At 46.8% G+C, this 14,751-nt stretch overlaps 1 pseudogene; it reads right to left on the reverse strand.

The window, feature by feature from the left end:
- Positions 1–291: 291 nt before the first annotated feature.
- Positions 292–2,254, reverse strand: LOC150017926 (isocitrate dehydrogenase [NADP], mitochondrial pseudogene; annotated as a pseudogene).
- Positions 2,255–14,751: the final 12,497 nt, after the last annotated feature.

Raw genomic sequence — 14,751 nt, forward strand, 5'->3', positions numbered from 1 at the left:
ATGTCTTTGACATTTTAATTTTTTTGAAGAGAGGTTAGTACCTAAATATGGCACCATGTGTTCCAGGGGCGATATAAATTACAGTATGCCAAACATACTGACTGGCTGAGGTAAAGCACACTGTTCCTGCCTCACCTCACCATGAGGGGAAACGCAGATACTTCTAAAAACATTTCTCTTGTTAAAAATGTCCCCTAGAAAGGCCTCCTGAGAGGGCTGTGTGGCTCACCCCCCAGCATGTATCTGAGAACCAGTGTCCACCGCAGTGGCTGGGCAGCCCTTTCCTCCCTGTCATGGCTGGCCCAGGGCTTTGTCCAGGTTGTTCTTGATGGGGTCCAGGAAGTCCAAGGTGCCCAGGAAGTGTTTGTTCAACTTCATGTTGCTGAGGCCAAGGATATGTCCCGTTGACATAAGAAACGTCCAAACTGGTAAGAATTTTTATGAGTTTATTTGAGCCAAACTGACAACAATTTCCAGGAAACAAAACCTCAACGGATTGAGGAAATCCTCTGGAAAATGGCAGCGTGTTTTATTCACTAGAATCAAAAGAGAAGATGTATCTGGGTTACATGAAATCCACTCATGACAGATTAGGGAGGCGGAAGAAAGCAAAGTGGGGAAACCTCTGCGACTGGGTAAAAAGTAAAACGATAGACACATGTTTCTTTTGCACAGGTGGGTACAGAATAGTTAACAGTCAACAATTAACATAATAACAACAACAATGAGGGGATTTTGGAGTCTCCCTCTGGTTTAGCGCCTGTGCTTTGAAGGGTCCCAGAAAAAAGAAATTTGTCGTTCCAAAGGTATGTTATTGTAGCTGCAAAAAGATAATAGACAGGATCAATTAAGGTAAAGATTGACTTTTGTCAGAGAAGATTCTAGCCTAGGACACGACTACATGCCATCAACTGCTTTTAGTTAAGAGGTTTTAACTTCAGACCATGCTTTGTGGTTACTTTAGGCCTCTAACTTGATAAAGCTGCCACACAGGCATCCCCTGAGCTCATCGGGTTTCGTATGTGGCCCCCTTTGGTCCTCAGGCCCACCACAGGCTCTGCTCTCCACCATCTGAACACACACCTTCTCCAGGCTCTGGGCAAGTCTGATGAGGTCCTGATCTGGTCCCGGCCACGCATCCAGGCAAAGATGCTGGCGATGGGGTTGGTGCTGGTAGGTCGGCCCTTCTGGTGCTCCCAATAGTAGTGAGTGACTGTCCCATGAGTAGCCTCAGCTTCAGTGGTCTTTCCATCTGCGCAGACCAGCACGGATGTCCTCAGGTCAAGGGAGCTGAAGGTCTGGGCCAGGATGTCCAGCTGCGCATCTCCATTATAGTTCTTGCAAGCCCACACACAGCCACCCGAAGACTTGAGGACCCAAGCCACTACCTCATCAATGAGCCAGTGCTCACTCCAGATCTTATTCTTGTCGAACTCGGTCTTACAGTGCTTGTCAAAGATCTCCTGGATGATGACCTTGAAGTGCCTGTCACAGGCTTTCAGAATCATGTTCCTGGTGCTCACATACAGTGACCACTTCTGGATGGCATAAGGGAAGCAGCTGTGCGCAAAAACTGAGACAGACTCGTTGGCGTATGTGTCCATGCCTACACTGCCGGCAGGGAAGTCATGCACCTCCCACTTGTTAGCACTGCTGCCATCCTTTGGGGTGAATGCCATCTTGAAGGTGCCAGCCCGATTGGCCACAAAGTCTGTGGCCTTGCACCGGTTGCCATGGGCATGCGTGCCAGTGGTGATGGGCTTGGTCTAGCCAGGGACAAAGTAGAGGATATTTTTGCAGATAATGGGCTCCCAGAAGACAATCCTACCGAGGATGTTCCAGATGGTTCTTTTGGGACTCTTCCACATCTTCTTCAGCTTAAACTCTTCCACACAGACCTCATTAGGGGTGATGGTGGCACACTTGACAGCCACACTGTACTTCTGGTGGCCAGTGCTGAGTCGATGGTGACCTATTCATCAGTCTTGTCATGGTTTGAGAGCCCCAGGTCGAAATACGTGAGCTGGACAGGCGTGGGGGTGGGATGAGCTTCTCCTTGATGAACTGCCAGATAATATGGGACTTCTCATCACGTTCACCTCTGCCACCGGCTTGGCCACCTCGATCCTCTTGTCGGCATAGTGGCGCTGTGGTTGGTCCCGCATGTTGGGGCCTGTCAGGGCTGGCGGCGCACAGGCCGCCCAGAGCTTGAGGCTCTGCAGAGTGAGCGTAGGGCCCACAGGTAGCCAGCCATCCTGAGCAGGCCAGGGAACCAAACCAGCAGGCAAGATCCCAACATGGCCAGCCACTGCTCCGATGGCCTGGCAGAGAGCTCAAAGAAGTCTTTGAGCATTTGTGTAGCACTTTACATATTATGAAGCTTTTTAAGACAAAAACTGTGGCACTTGGGTCACTATTTGAAACTATTAAATGATGCCTCCCCATCCATGATATCTGGTTACACCTGTTGTTTTCCCCTTTTGGGTATCAGCTGAACTCTGGCAGGGGTTGGGCAGCCCACACTGTCATGAGCCCACACCCTAATATATGTTAGTTTATTTACTTATAATTAAGATGTATGTACTAAGTTGCTAGCCATTTTGCATATTCTGAACCATATTTAAAAAGACAAAAGTTTAAAAATTTACTTAAAACATTCAATATATTAAAACATAAAAGAAATTCTATAATTTTCTCCTTGAACCCAGCTACCATGGTTTCCATTCCCACAGGGAACAATTGTTGGAGCATAAAATAGAGAAACCTTCTCGGGACAACCCTTTTCCAGTGTCTCTAGATGCTGCCAAGCCCCTGAGATGGGCGGGGAGGTGCTGCAGAAAGGGGGTCAGACATGGGAGCTCTCACACCTGCCCCTGGCAGGAGCTGCACAGGAGCAGACTGAAATCCTTCCTAATTAGGCCAGTGTTAAAAAGAACACTCCTGTGGCCCAACAAGCCCATGTTGTGGGCATTCTCCCCATTGTACGGGTGAGAACACCAAGACTCGGAGAGTTGAGCTGAAAAAGTTTGAATTTGTCACCAGCACTTCAAAATGGGTAAATTTCACATTAACGTTTCGATTTATAGCTTCTGTCAAACCATGGAAAACTCCAAATAGCCTGATGTGTATTCCCATGGGGCAACAGCTGGCTGAACCTTAGTGTGGGTGACCCCTTCAGTCATGACTGACACCCTCCAGCTGGACACGGTCCCCACCATTCCCTGTTGCCCACCCAACCTGCTTTTCTCCTTTGTGTCACCTGCCTGGTCCCTGTGGGCAACTGAGTTTTCAATCCTGGTCTTAGTAGACACTGAGCTGGAGCAGTGGTGCCACAGAGAGCTTTGCAGGAAGACAGGAACACTGGATTCTTTTGTTCCCTACTCTCTGCCACCCTCCCTATGAAAGCTGCAGAGTTAGCACAGCCCTCCTGTGAGAGACGGTTTGGCTCAAGTCCCTTCTGGGCTAGTCACGCGACTTTAGGCACACCTCTCCACCTCTGCTTCTTCACCTGTAAGCTGCCGGTTATGCACACACCACATTTGCTACTTTAGGGCTCTAAGACAGACTAGTTGGTTGTCTTCAAGTTATTACTTCCCCCAACAGAAATGGAGGGGAAGAAAATAAAGCAAACGCCCCACACTCATCCCTTCCAAATGAGTATTTATCGCCCTCTGGTGTCCATAGCACGTAGTGCAGCCAATCAAGAGAAGCCTATAGAGAACGGAGAGGAAAAGCTAGAGAGACAGGGAACCCCTCCACCCCGTCCTGGCCCCAGGAGCAAGGTGGAGCCCTGGCAGGAGGGCCAGGTGAAGGCAGACATGGAATTAGGTCTCCTTAGCAGGTTGCAACTGCAGATTCTCCACCCAGGGGAACTTGGGGTATGGGATTTATAGGCTAACTAACCCTGGGTGTTTGGAGGCCTCAAGGATCTAACGACTCTTACTTAATAATGGTGATGAAATAAGGTCAACTATAGCAGGCATTATAAGCAGGAAGTGTAATCTTCTTAATGCAGAAAAATTTACTAAAAGGCACTTGCAAAGCCCCCTAAATTGTTGAGGTGCGGGGGAGGATTGGCATTGGCTGGAGAGTCAAACTCTAGCTCAGTTTCCAGGAATAAGGCCTCAAACTATACTTCAGAAGCGGTAGACCACCCTCAAGAGGCCCCCTCTGCCACACCAGCAGAACACAGGGAGTGTCTGATGGGAGGAGCCTAAGTCACCTGCCTGAGAGTCTGGCTCCCAGGGGAGGCTAGGAATTAGACTTCCGATGTCTACTTGGGGAGATAGAACTTGTAATGTGGGAATTCTGTCAAATCTAGGAAGACCATTCGAAAGAATGAATGGGACATGTTGACCACAGCTCCTGCTGCTGGGGGACGTGCTCCATGCCAGGTGCCAGGCACTGTCCCCTATAATCCTCACACTAACTCCCAGCCCTGGGAACAATTACCATCCTCATTTTATGGAGAAGGAAATGAAGGCTCAGTGAGTTTATACACAATTTGAATAAGATCTCACAGCTGGTAAGGGGCAGAGCTGGGAGCAAGCCAGGACTGCCTGACTCAAAACCCAATAAAGATGCTATATTGCCTCCCTCAAATGCCTCCTTGCTCAGTACCCGTGTCCCATTTACTAAGAATGAGCCATAGAGTCCAGGATGAGAGCCTAGAAAGGACTTCAGAGGTCATCTATTTTATTTTACTTTTTAAACTATTTTATTTTATTTATTTATTTTTAGAGAAAGGGGAAGGGAGGGAGAAAGAGAGGGAGAGAAACTTCAATGCATGAGAGAAACATTGATTGGTTGCTTCTCACACGTCCCAACTGGGGACATGGCCTGAACCCAGGCTTGTGCTCACAACCTAGGCTTGTGCCCTGACTAAAAACTGAACCAGTGACCTTTTGGTTTCGAGATATGCCCAACCCACTGAGCCACACCAGTCAGGGCTAGGCCATCTATTTTAACTACTTCTCCAGTGCTACCACTTAGTCCTGTATTAGTCAGATTTTGTGAGGTTATGCTACAGTAACAAAGAACTCCAACAATCTCATTGACTTATGACAACGAAGTTTTATTTCTCATTTAGGTTAAACAACCACTGAAGATTGCTATGGGTCAGGTGAGGCTCTGCTCCTTCCTTGTGTCTTCGTCATTCCTAGATTAAAGGTGAAAACTTGGCCCCTACATGGGATATGCTGTTCTTACTGGAGAATGAAAAATGATGGCCAAGCTCCTGGATGGCTCTCAGAGCTTCTGCTCAGAAGTGGCATCTGCCCCTTTTGCCCACATTTTATTTGTTAAAGCAAGTCACAGAGCTGAGCTCTACATCAGTGGACAGAAAAGTGTCCTCTCTCAGGTTAACCAATCACAAGACAATGGGCAGGACTATCTAATCTTCTTACAGGGAATTGGGAGGGGATAGTTTGGGAACAAAAGTACGTTCCAGTACCTGTCCCTCAAGCACTGATAGCAGGATTCCAGGTAGCAGAATTATCACCTACACCAATTACAAAGCAACATCATGCAAGAAATCAGGCTTCATATTCTCACTTGACTGCAATTCATTTCTTCATTCCACAGCTATTTGTTGAGTGCCTCCTGTGTACTGGGTGATATTCTAGCACTGAGAAGACAGCTGTAAACAAAACAGTCAAGGGCCTTGCCCTCTTGAAGCTTCTTACCTTCCAGTGAAGGACAGACAATAATACAGTAGTCCCTCGATATATTGCGGTTCACTTATCGCGGCCTCACTGTATCACGGGATTTTAAAAAATATTATAGTTAATTATTTATCGCGGATTTTTCACTATATCGCGGGATTTTGCAGTACTGTATACGTATGTTGTTAAAGTTACGTAGGTTTAAGAGTGTAGAATGAATGTAAGTTTCCTACTTTGCGGGGGGCGGGGGAGGGTGTCTGGAATGTAATACCTGCAATAAGTGAGGGAATATTGTATATAATATGGTGGGTGGCAATAAGTGGACTAGAGAGTAGTGAAGAAGGACAAAGAGTAGGGAGGTTCTGGAAGAGGGAAGCTGTTTCATATAACATGCCAGGGGAGTCCATTTGAGAAGATAACGTGAGCGAAGTTCTGAATGAAGTGAGGCAGTAAAACCTTGAGGATACCTGGGGAAAGAGCATCTCACGCAGAGGGGTTGCATGTGCAAAGGCCCTGAGGCCGAAGCAAGGTTGGAATAGGTTACATGCAGGGGAAGTAACAGGAAATGAGGCCAGAGAGGTGTCAGGGGCCCAATGATAGAGGGTGTGATGGGCTTGGGCCTGTACTCAGAAGAAAGGATTTGAGCAGGGAAATGGCATGATCTGACTTGTGTTTTAACAGGTACCTCAGTCTGTTGGCTTGAGAACAGACCTTAGAGAGACAATCCTAGAGGAGGGGACACCAGTGAAGAGGCCACTGCACTAATCCAGGTAGGACACGTTGACCCAGACCAAGGTGGTCCAATGAGCATTCAGAATACATGTACCGATTGCCATTATTGTTAGCAATCCCAATGAGAGGAGGCCAGAAAAAATGTCACCAACAAATGAAAAGATGGAAACCATGACCTAAAGGGAGAGGGGAATCATACCCATCAAAAGCCCAGCTGAGAAAAGCTCCGACAAGAGAGCACAAAACTGCGTCCTGGGCTTTCTGGCAGCCAGCTCAATGCAGGAATCATGGAGACAGTCTGTTTCGGTGTCCTCCGAAGAAGGCTTGATGGTGATGTACATCTTTGTATCTTTGGGACGGGCCTGGGGTCCAACGTGGTGGTTCAACGGGGAGGCGCTTCAGGCTCCACTACCCTCTTCTTTCAGCAGCTCTCCATCCAGCAGAGTAAGGTTTCTGAAGACACACCTTTTTGTCACTCTGACTAATGAACAAAAAGCCCACCCTGATGATTCTGCAGAAAAATGGCCTAAGAACGTCTGTGCTGTGGGTGGACCCAGGGAGAAGACTCATGTGGGCAGTAGTTGCGTCTCAGTGGTTTTTCCCAGAGAGCCACACCCAGTGTCTACACTGCGTCATGGGTTATGTGCCACCACTACCATTTCCCCACACTGTTAATTGTCAATGTTTCCCACAAAAGAGGAAGACCCTGTGAGTCAAGAGACCTAGAAAGTCAGATCTATTAATAGAAACATTTGGTGGTGAAAGAAATGAATGGAGCTTGTTTTCCCTGCCTGTCTGCTGCCATCATGGGTCTCACGCATGTTCCCAGGGAGGGTCCGTCCCAGGGGGCTCTGCCCTACTGCTGCAGCATCCCCTGTCCCCGACTCCGACCAGCAGGGTCCACTGCGCTGTGGATGAGGGGGAAACAAATGAACACGCAGGTAAACTTCCTGCTCCTTGGGTAAACTGGAGCCCATTCTTGTCTAGCAAGAAGGTCTGTTTTGCTTTTGGTTTGTGTCTTTTTGGTCTCTGCTGCTTCTGCTAAATTTTAACTAGCTAACTGCTTGGGGAAAACTGTGTGGTGGATCAAAAATGTGCTGTTGGTGTGAGACAGTCAGGGAGGGCTGCTGGAGACTCCGGGCACCCTAACCTGCTTATGGGTCTTGGTTTCTCCCCCAAGCATCTAAAACTTCGAGGGGCGCGGAGAACTCAGGTGATCAATCTTTATAATGTGCATCCCCGGTTGAGCCAGGAATTATATTAAATTGTTTTGGAGGTCCCTGTAAGGCCCCTGCACATCTCAGGAATTAATCCCAGACTCCCTCACAAGGTTCCAACTCACGTGGGAACACCCAATTTCTCGAGCCAAGGGGAGGAAGTGCCTTTTATCTTCGGAGCTTGGCAAGCACCAAATGATCTCATGTAAACCCTATGACTGGCACTAACTGCTTCCTGAAAGTGCTCTTTGGAGTCCTGTCAAAACTGAAACACTCATTAACTACGCTCTTTCTTTATGTGGGCGGATAGAGGGAAAAGGTGCAAGCCGAAAGGACCACAAGAGGTGGCCTGAAAGAACGGATCCCTGTTTCTCTTGTATTCAACACACCCTACGACCTTACCAAAAAGCACTTGGTGTCGTCTGCCCTTACCTGGGCTGATACGTGCACTCCAACCAAGTTGGTATGTTGTCCACAGTGATGGCTCGTAGCCTCTTCAAGTCCCTGTTCACGGACGCCAGAATGCCACGGACCCCACTGGTCAGAGTCCACGACAGTCCCACCTGGCTGAAGTAGACATCGGATGCCAAGAAGGAGCAGATGTACAAACTGGCTGAGAAGGGCCTGACTTCCTCACACATCGGTGTGATTCTGAGGCACTCGTAGAACATTGAACTAGTATGTTTTGTGACAGGCAATAAGATCTTGAGAATTCTTAAGTTCAAAGGACTTGTGCCTGATATTCCTGAGGATCGCTACCATTTGATTAAGAAAGAAGTTGTTATTCAAAAGAATCCTGAGAGGAACTGAAAGGATAAGGATGTTAAATTCCATCAGATTCTGATCAAGACCCAGTTATATTCACCAGTTGGCTTGATGTTTAAGACCGAACAAGCCCCTCACCCCCACCAACTGGAAATAAAAGTCACCCATCCATAGCCTCTTCCCTGGTTGCATGAACTATCTATATACTCAAGCAATAAAATCATTGTTTAACTAGAAAAAAAGAGAGATAAAGAAATGTGTGGATAAAGCCATTCATTGGGCCCCATGAGTGCCACCATCTATTGCACAAACACACACACACACACACAATTTTTATGGATAAGAAAGTAAAGACCAATTATAAGTGTGTTGTTGGTTCTGGAATGCATTACCACATTTCCTGAGCATGACGTGCCTTTGAAAAGCCGAGGGAAACAGTTGAAGGGTGAACTGACAACCTCCGCCTGCCAAGGCGTTTCTGACCAATGTGCCCACAGAGTGTGTGCCAGGCGGACCCGCAGACACACCCATTAGTCCATTAGGGGTTGAGTAAGTCGGCAGTTGGTGTTTTAGCCATTTTATGTTATGCAGACATCCTTCAAGGATTATTATATATGTTTATATAGTATTTGGGGCCTTGGTGGGGAAATTTGGAGAGGTTAGGGATATATTATTTTCGCCTCTTAGACAAAGAAGAATGTAGTTTTTCATTATGCAAAATTTACTGTCTAACACTGCAGGCATGGATTAGATTTTTAGGCCAAGGCTTACCTCTATCTATAAAATTAAAGACCTGGTCACAATGATATCTAATATTAATGAGTCCTTCTCATGTCCTGGGACTTGTTAAGCCATTATTTTAACATGTTGTAATTTATTTCATACTTGAAACAGGACTGTAGGTTAAATATGTTTGCTATGTTTAATGCTGGTTTGAATACGAGGAAAGAGAAGAGAGGTTGAGTAACTATCGCGAAGTCACAATACCTGGTTTGGATAGACAGAGATTTGTATTTAATACTGTCCTTATGGCAGACATATACATTTTCATGTGCACTTGCATGTGTTCTAAATTTCACCATAAATAAAAGTAAAAGAAGGTAGAAGCAGAGGGAATCATTTCTGACTCATTCAAGGAGGCCAGCATTACCCTAATACAAAAACCAAAGACATTACAGAAAAAGAAAAAGAAAAAAAGCAACAGACCAATATCCCTCATGAAACTAGAGGTAAAAATCCTTAATAAAATATCAGTAAGTCAAATCCAATAATGTATAAAAAGAATTATACAACATGACCAGGTGGGATTTATCTCAGGTCTGTAAGGCTGGTTCAACCTTCAAAAGTCAATTAATGTGATCCATCATGCCACTTAACTAAAAAAAGAAAAATCATGTGATCATATCAATAGATGCAGAAAAAGCAATTGACAGAAAAAGCATTCACCATCCTGGAATTCTGAGGAAAAAGAACCAATACCCATTCATAATAAAAAAAAATCTCTCAGTCAACCAAGAATAAAGAGGAACTTCCTCAACTTCATAAAGAGTATCTACAAACAAACAAACAAACAAAACCTGCAGCTGACATTTTACTTAATTGTAAGAAACTTGAAAACTTCTTACTAAGATCAGCTACAAGGCAAGGATGTCCCCTCTAACCACTCCTTTTCAACACCATATTATAAGTTCTAGCTAATGCGATAAGACAAGAAAAGGAAATAAAATGTATACAGATAAGAAAGAAATAGCACTCTGTTCATCTATGTAGAAAATCCAAAAGAATAAAAAGAACTCCTAGAACTATTAGGTAATTATAGGTTGCAGGATACAAGGTTAACATACAAAAGTCAATTGCTTTTCTGTATACCAGCAATGAATAAGTGGAATTTGAAATTAAAAACAATACCATTTCCATTAGCAAACCCAAAGATGAAATATGTAGGTATGAATCTAAAAAATATGTACAAAAGCTGTATGAGGAAAACTACAAAACCCTGATGAGTGAAACTGAAGAAAAACTAAATAAATGGATGCTGTTAATAGTGACACAGATGATGGTGGCAGTGAAGATGATGATGATAAAGGCGACGGATATGGCAGTGGTTGTTATGAGGGTAGTGATAGTAGATTGTAGCAGTGATGGTGAGAATGGTGATGGTGTTTGTGGTGACCTTGGTGAGGATGGCTGGTAATGGTGATGGTGATTGCAATCATTGTTATATGATATAACAATATTACATGCTGAAAGGTTCTTGAGGGAAACACCGCTCCTATGCTGGAAGTCTCTTTAGGGAAAAAAATCACATTTATTTCTGTGCTTCTAACACCTTAGATCATACCTGGTACATAGTAGGCCTTCAATAAATATGCACTGAAAGAGGAAGGAAGCCAGGGAGTTAATACACTCAGGCATTTTCCAGGGGAACTCCCATATTTCGTAGGATGCCAAGCTCATAAATTTCCACCAGGGGTCGCCCTTGTCTCTAAAATTGGGCACCTCCAGGCCCATCACATCAAGCTTATGGAGGGGTTAGGTGATGCCTGCGGATACTGCTGACCCCGCAGAAAGGGGCCAGGGGGGGGTGGTTGGACTGCATCCAGGAGGGGGCACCACCCAGCCCTTGCATCTCCTCCAAGCTCATCTCTCCCGCTCCTGGCTGCTCTCCTTCAGCTACCCTGTCATTTCCTAGAGAAGGAGCAGGATCACAGCAAAGCAGAAGCGGAGCCCAACGTAGGCCTGTCCCGATTCTCCACCCTCCATTTCACACTGCCGTTTCTTTCTGCAGAAGGGCACCCCAGAGGCTGGGCCAAAGCTCTGCTTCTGCTTCTACCACCTCCCAGCTGTGTGACCTTGAGAAAATCGCTTCCCCTCTCTGACCTTCAGTCTCTTCATCCCTAACAGAGATAATAATAGTTGTTGATAGTTCTTTGGAATATTAAGTGAGAGAATATGTACAAGCACCTGGCACCGTATATACTATTATTAAATCATTTTATTCTTTTTTCCAGGGGCTCCCAGTGAAAGAACTCACACAAATAGGCATCATTCACATGGAATGCAGCACTAGAGGTGCTCCCTGGAGCTATACCGGCTGCCTCTTGGTCCAGCCAGCAGTCCCCTTGTCCTAGCCAGGTGTCTATTGGCTTCTCTTGTACTCGTTGGGAGTCTGCCATCTTGTGGACACATTAGGAATTACCTGTGTTCTATTTAGTTACTTTCTTACACACCCACCTAGTTGGGCCTCTAAAGAGGGCACAAGGCAAAATGTAAGAGGCGCTTCTCTGTAGTTTGTGTGAGTGCCCACCCAACCAGGGGCACCTCCTTCAGATCTGTACCCTGGACGCCTGGCTTGCCTCACCCTGGTCCCAGCTGTGGACCTCTCCCTCATCCCTTCCCCATCCTGGATTCTTCAGGAAAGAGGAGTTTGGGGGCTGCCTCCCTAGTTTTCTGGGTGCACCAGGGAGAGCTCAAGGTTTGGATTTCTTTGAATTCTCCAGCACCGGCGACTTGGCTAAGCAAGAATCCCCCAGCTCACTGCAACGTGGGGTAATTGTGATGTCTCAGACTCATGAGTACACTCTTGCCTCAGGGCCTTTGCACTGGCATTTGCTTCTGAGCCAATGCTCTTTTCTTAGGTATTCACATGGTTCATGTCTTTGCTCCCTTCCAAATTTTGCTCAAATTCACATCAACACCTTCCCTGGCCACTTTGGATAAGGTAACGACCCCTTCTGCATTTGCTTTTCTTTTTTTTCTATAACATGTGACTCCCACATGGTGTTTATTTTACTTATTTTCTGTCTCCCTCCACCAAGGCATGAGCTCCACCAAGCAGGGACTTTGTCTATTTCTTTTTAATTTCTTTATCTCCAGTGCCAGAACAATGCCTGGCATGGGAAAGGAGCTCAGGGAACATTTGTTAAAGGAATGAATGGAGGAGAGCAGGACGTTGAGACCACAGCCTTTGACGGGGAAGTTTCCAGTGAGTCTAATAACATTATTTTGTCTTCATTGTATTTATTTTTCTGGTTACCTTTTATTTCTTATGGCAAATGATTCTGAGTTTCTTTTCATTTGTGGAAGTGATTTAAAATTTCCTTTTCAAACAAATTTATTTAACTGGGGGAAGTACATTTATTTAAGGAATAATATTCAGTTGATAAAGTTACAGGGGGTAGGTGAACATCACAAAAGTTAGGAAGGCGGTACCAGAGTGACTGAGGCTGCGTGATGGCTGGAGGTCAGACCTCCCATGTGACAGATGGGGAAGCTGAGGCCCAGGAGCTGAGTGACTTGTTCAAGGTCACCCAAGTTAATGACAGGGTGAGCACTTAAACCTTCTGATTCAAGGTATGGTATTTTCATTTTCTTTCTAAATTTTCTTCTTTTCTTTTTTAAAAAGGTTTTATTTATTTATGTTTAGAGAAAGAGGAAGGGAAGGAGAAAAAAAGAGAGAGAAACATTGATGTGTGAGGGAAACATTGATCAGTTGACCCTTGCACACCCCTGAACCAGGACCTGGCCCATAACCCAGGCATGTGCACTGACTGGGAATTGAACCAGTGACCTTTTGGTTTGCGGAATGACACCCAGTCCACTGAGCCACACCGGTCAGGGCATTTTCCTTCTAAATTGTTTATTTCACCCATCAGTGGACACATAAGTGGGGAGGGGGACTCTGGGGGCAAACTGGGCTGGAGCTAAAGGCCTGAGGACATTTAAAAAATGACTTTCTCTCCATCGACAGAACTGTGCCTGGCATGAGGCACCTGTTAGATCTATGAATAGGAGAGAGAACAGAAGACCTGGGATCTCCTATCCTGCCCCAATGGGCACCCAGTGCTGCTGGGGAGAGAGGCCAGGCCTATGGCTGCAGATCAGGATGTGGAGAGAGGTCACCTGTTGGCATATCTCTTCAGCCAGTAGATACCTCAGGACAGAGGAGCAGTGGAGGTGGTGGGTGCTGAACATTGGGAGGGCGCGTGCCCTTTGGGACTGGGGAGAGGTTGGGACACCTGCAGCGGTAGGCTGAGGTGTAGGGGCATGTGAAGTAGCAAGTGGGAGGGCTCCTTCTTTTGGAAGACACCCGCTGCCCTGGTCTTTATGGCGTGGGGGTGAAGGCTCAGGCACTGCATGTGATTGCTCTGGCTTGGAGTCCAGCCTCTACCACTCACCGACACCATCTTCTTCATTTTCTTCATCTCCCTCCCTCTCCAAAAGGCTAAGGCAGGACTGAATGGCACTCCATGGAGTGCTCACTGTATCATGGGGTCCTTAGGCAGAGCTCAGACAATGTGAATGTCTGTGCATTTTAGGATAGGGGTCAGGTTCAAGGGTGCTTTCAGAGAACCAGCATGTCTGCCGTGCATGTTTCCTGGTAACAGCTTTCTAAGAGCGTCCATCTGCATTTCATTGAAAAGAATCAGGGACACTGAAGGCCCTACGTATTCGGGGTTGGGACAGGAATGGGGGAGGCTGGGAGGCTGACTCAGGAGGCTGGAGAGGACCAGGAGCAAAGGGTGAGAGGAACGTCTCTGAGGGTCAAACCCATCACCATGGCCACATAACTGTAAGGGACAGAGTCGGGATTGAGGCTGAATGTGTGGGTTCCACACTCTATGTTCCGCTCATAGTTTCTAGCTGCTTCCACGCTCAAGAATTAGAAATTCACTGGCCTTGGCCAGGCCTTTGAGACATGACAGCTTCTGCTGGCATTGCTGCTGAGTTGACCTCCATGACTCAGAACTGACCCTGAGCCTCAGGCTACCCCTCTGCACAACGGGGAGAAAGGTGCCACCCAATCCATCTTCTACAAGTCCAATGACATTGTTCTTATTTCCCTTTTATTCTCCTTCCAGTTATTTTGATTACTCTGATTTCTCAGCAGCCTGGCTCAGCGTCTGGAGACTGGGGTATACCTGAGGACAGAACAGATGCCCCTGCCCACCTGGGGGCTTGGGGAATGGGGTCTCAGAAGCCAGGCCTCAAGGCTCTGCAGAAGCATGGGGAGCTCTTTCCCAGGGCCCTGGCTGCAGAGGATTTATGGTTTGGTCTGCAGTGTGGTGAACTGCTAAATATGCAGATTACGGGTACAAATCCGGGGGTGGCAGGGAAGGCAGCCAGGTGGGGTGGGGACGTCCGGAGGTCTAGCTGTAGGACCACGTGTGTGAGTGCGGCCAGCTGTTCCAGATGGGGCTGCACATGTGCCTGTAGTGGCGGGCGGTGCTCACCACGCCTCCTCCCCACCTCCACATCCTTCTCCAGACTTCCAAGCCAGGCCAGCTGACTTCTGCCCCAGGCAGCAGCTGCTGAACCCCTCCTGGCTGGCTCTTTTGAGGGTCTGGGCAATGAGAGAGATGGGTGGGTGGAGA

Source organism: Furipterus horrens, unplaced genomic scaffold (genome assembly GCF_987537825.1).
Source record: "Furipterus horrens unplaced genomic scaffold, mFurHor1.1.pri manual_scaffold_2, whole genome shotgun sequence".
Classification (NCBI taxonomy): Eukaryota; Metazoa; Chordata; class Mammalia; order Chiroptera; family Furipteridae; genus Furipterus; species Furipterus horrens.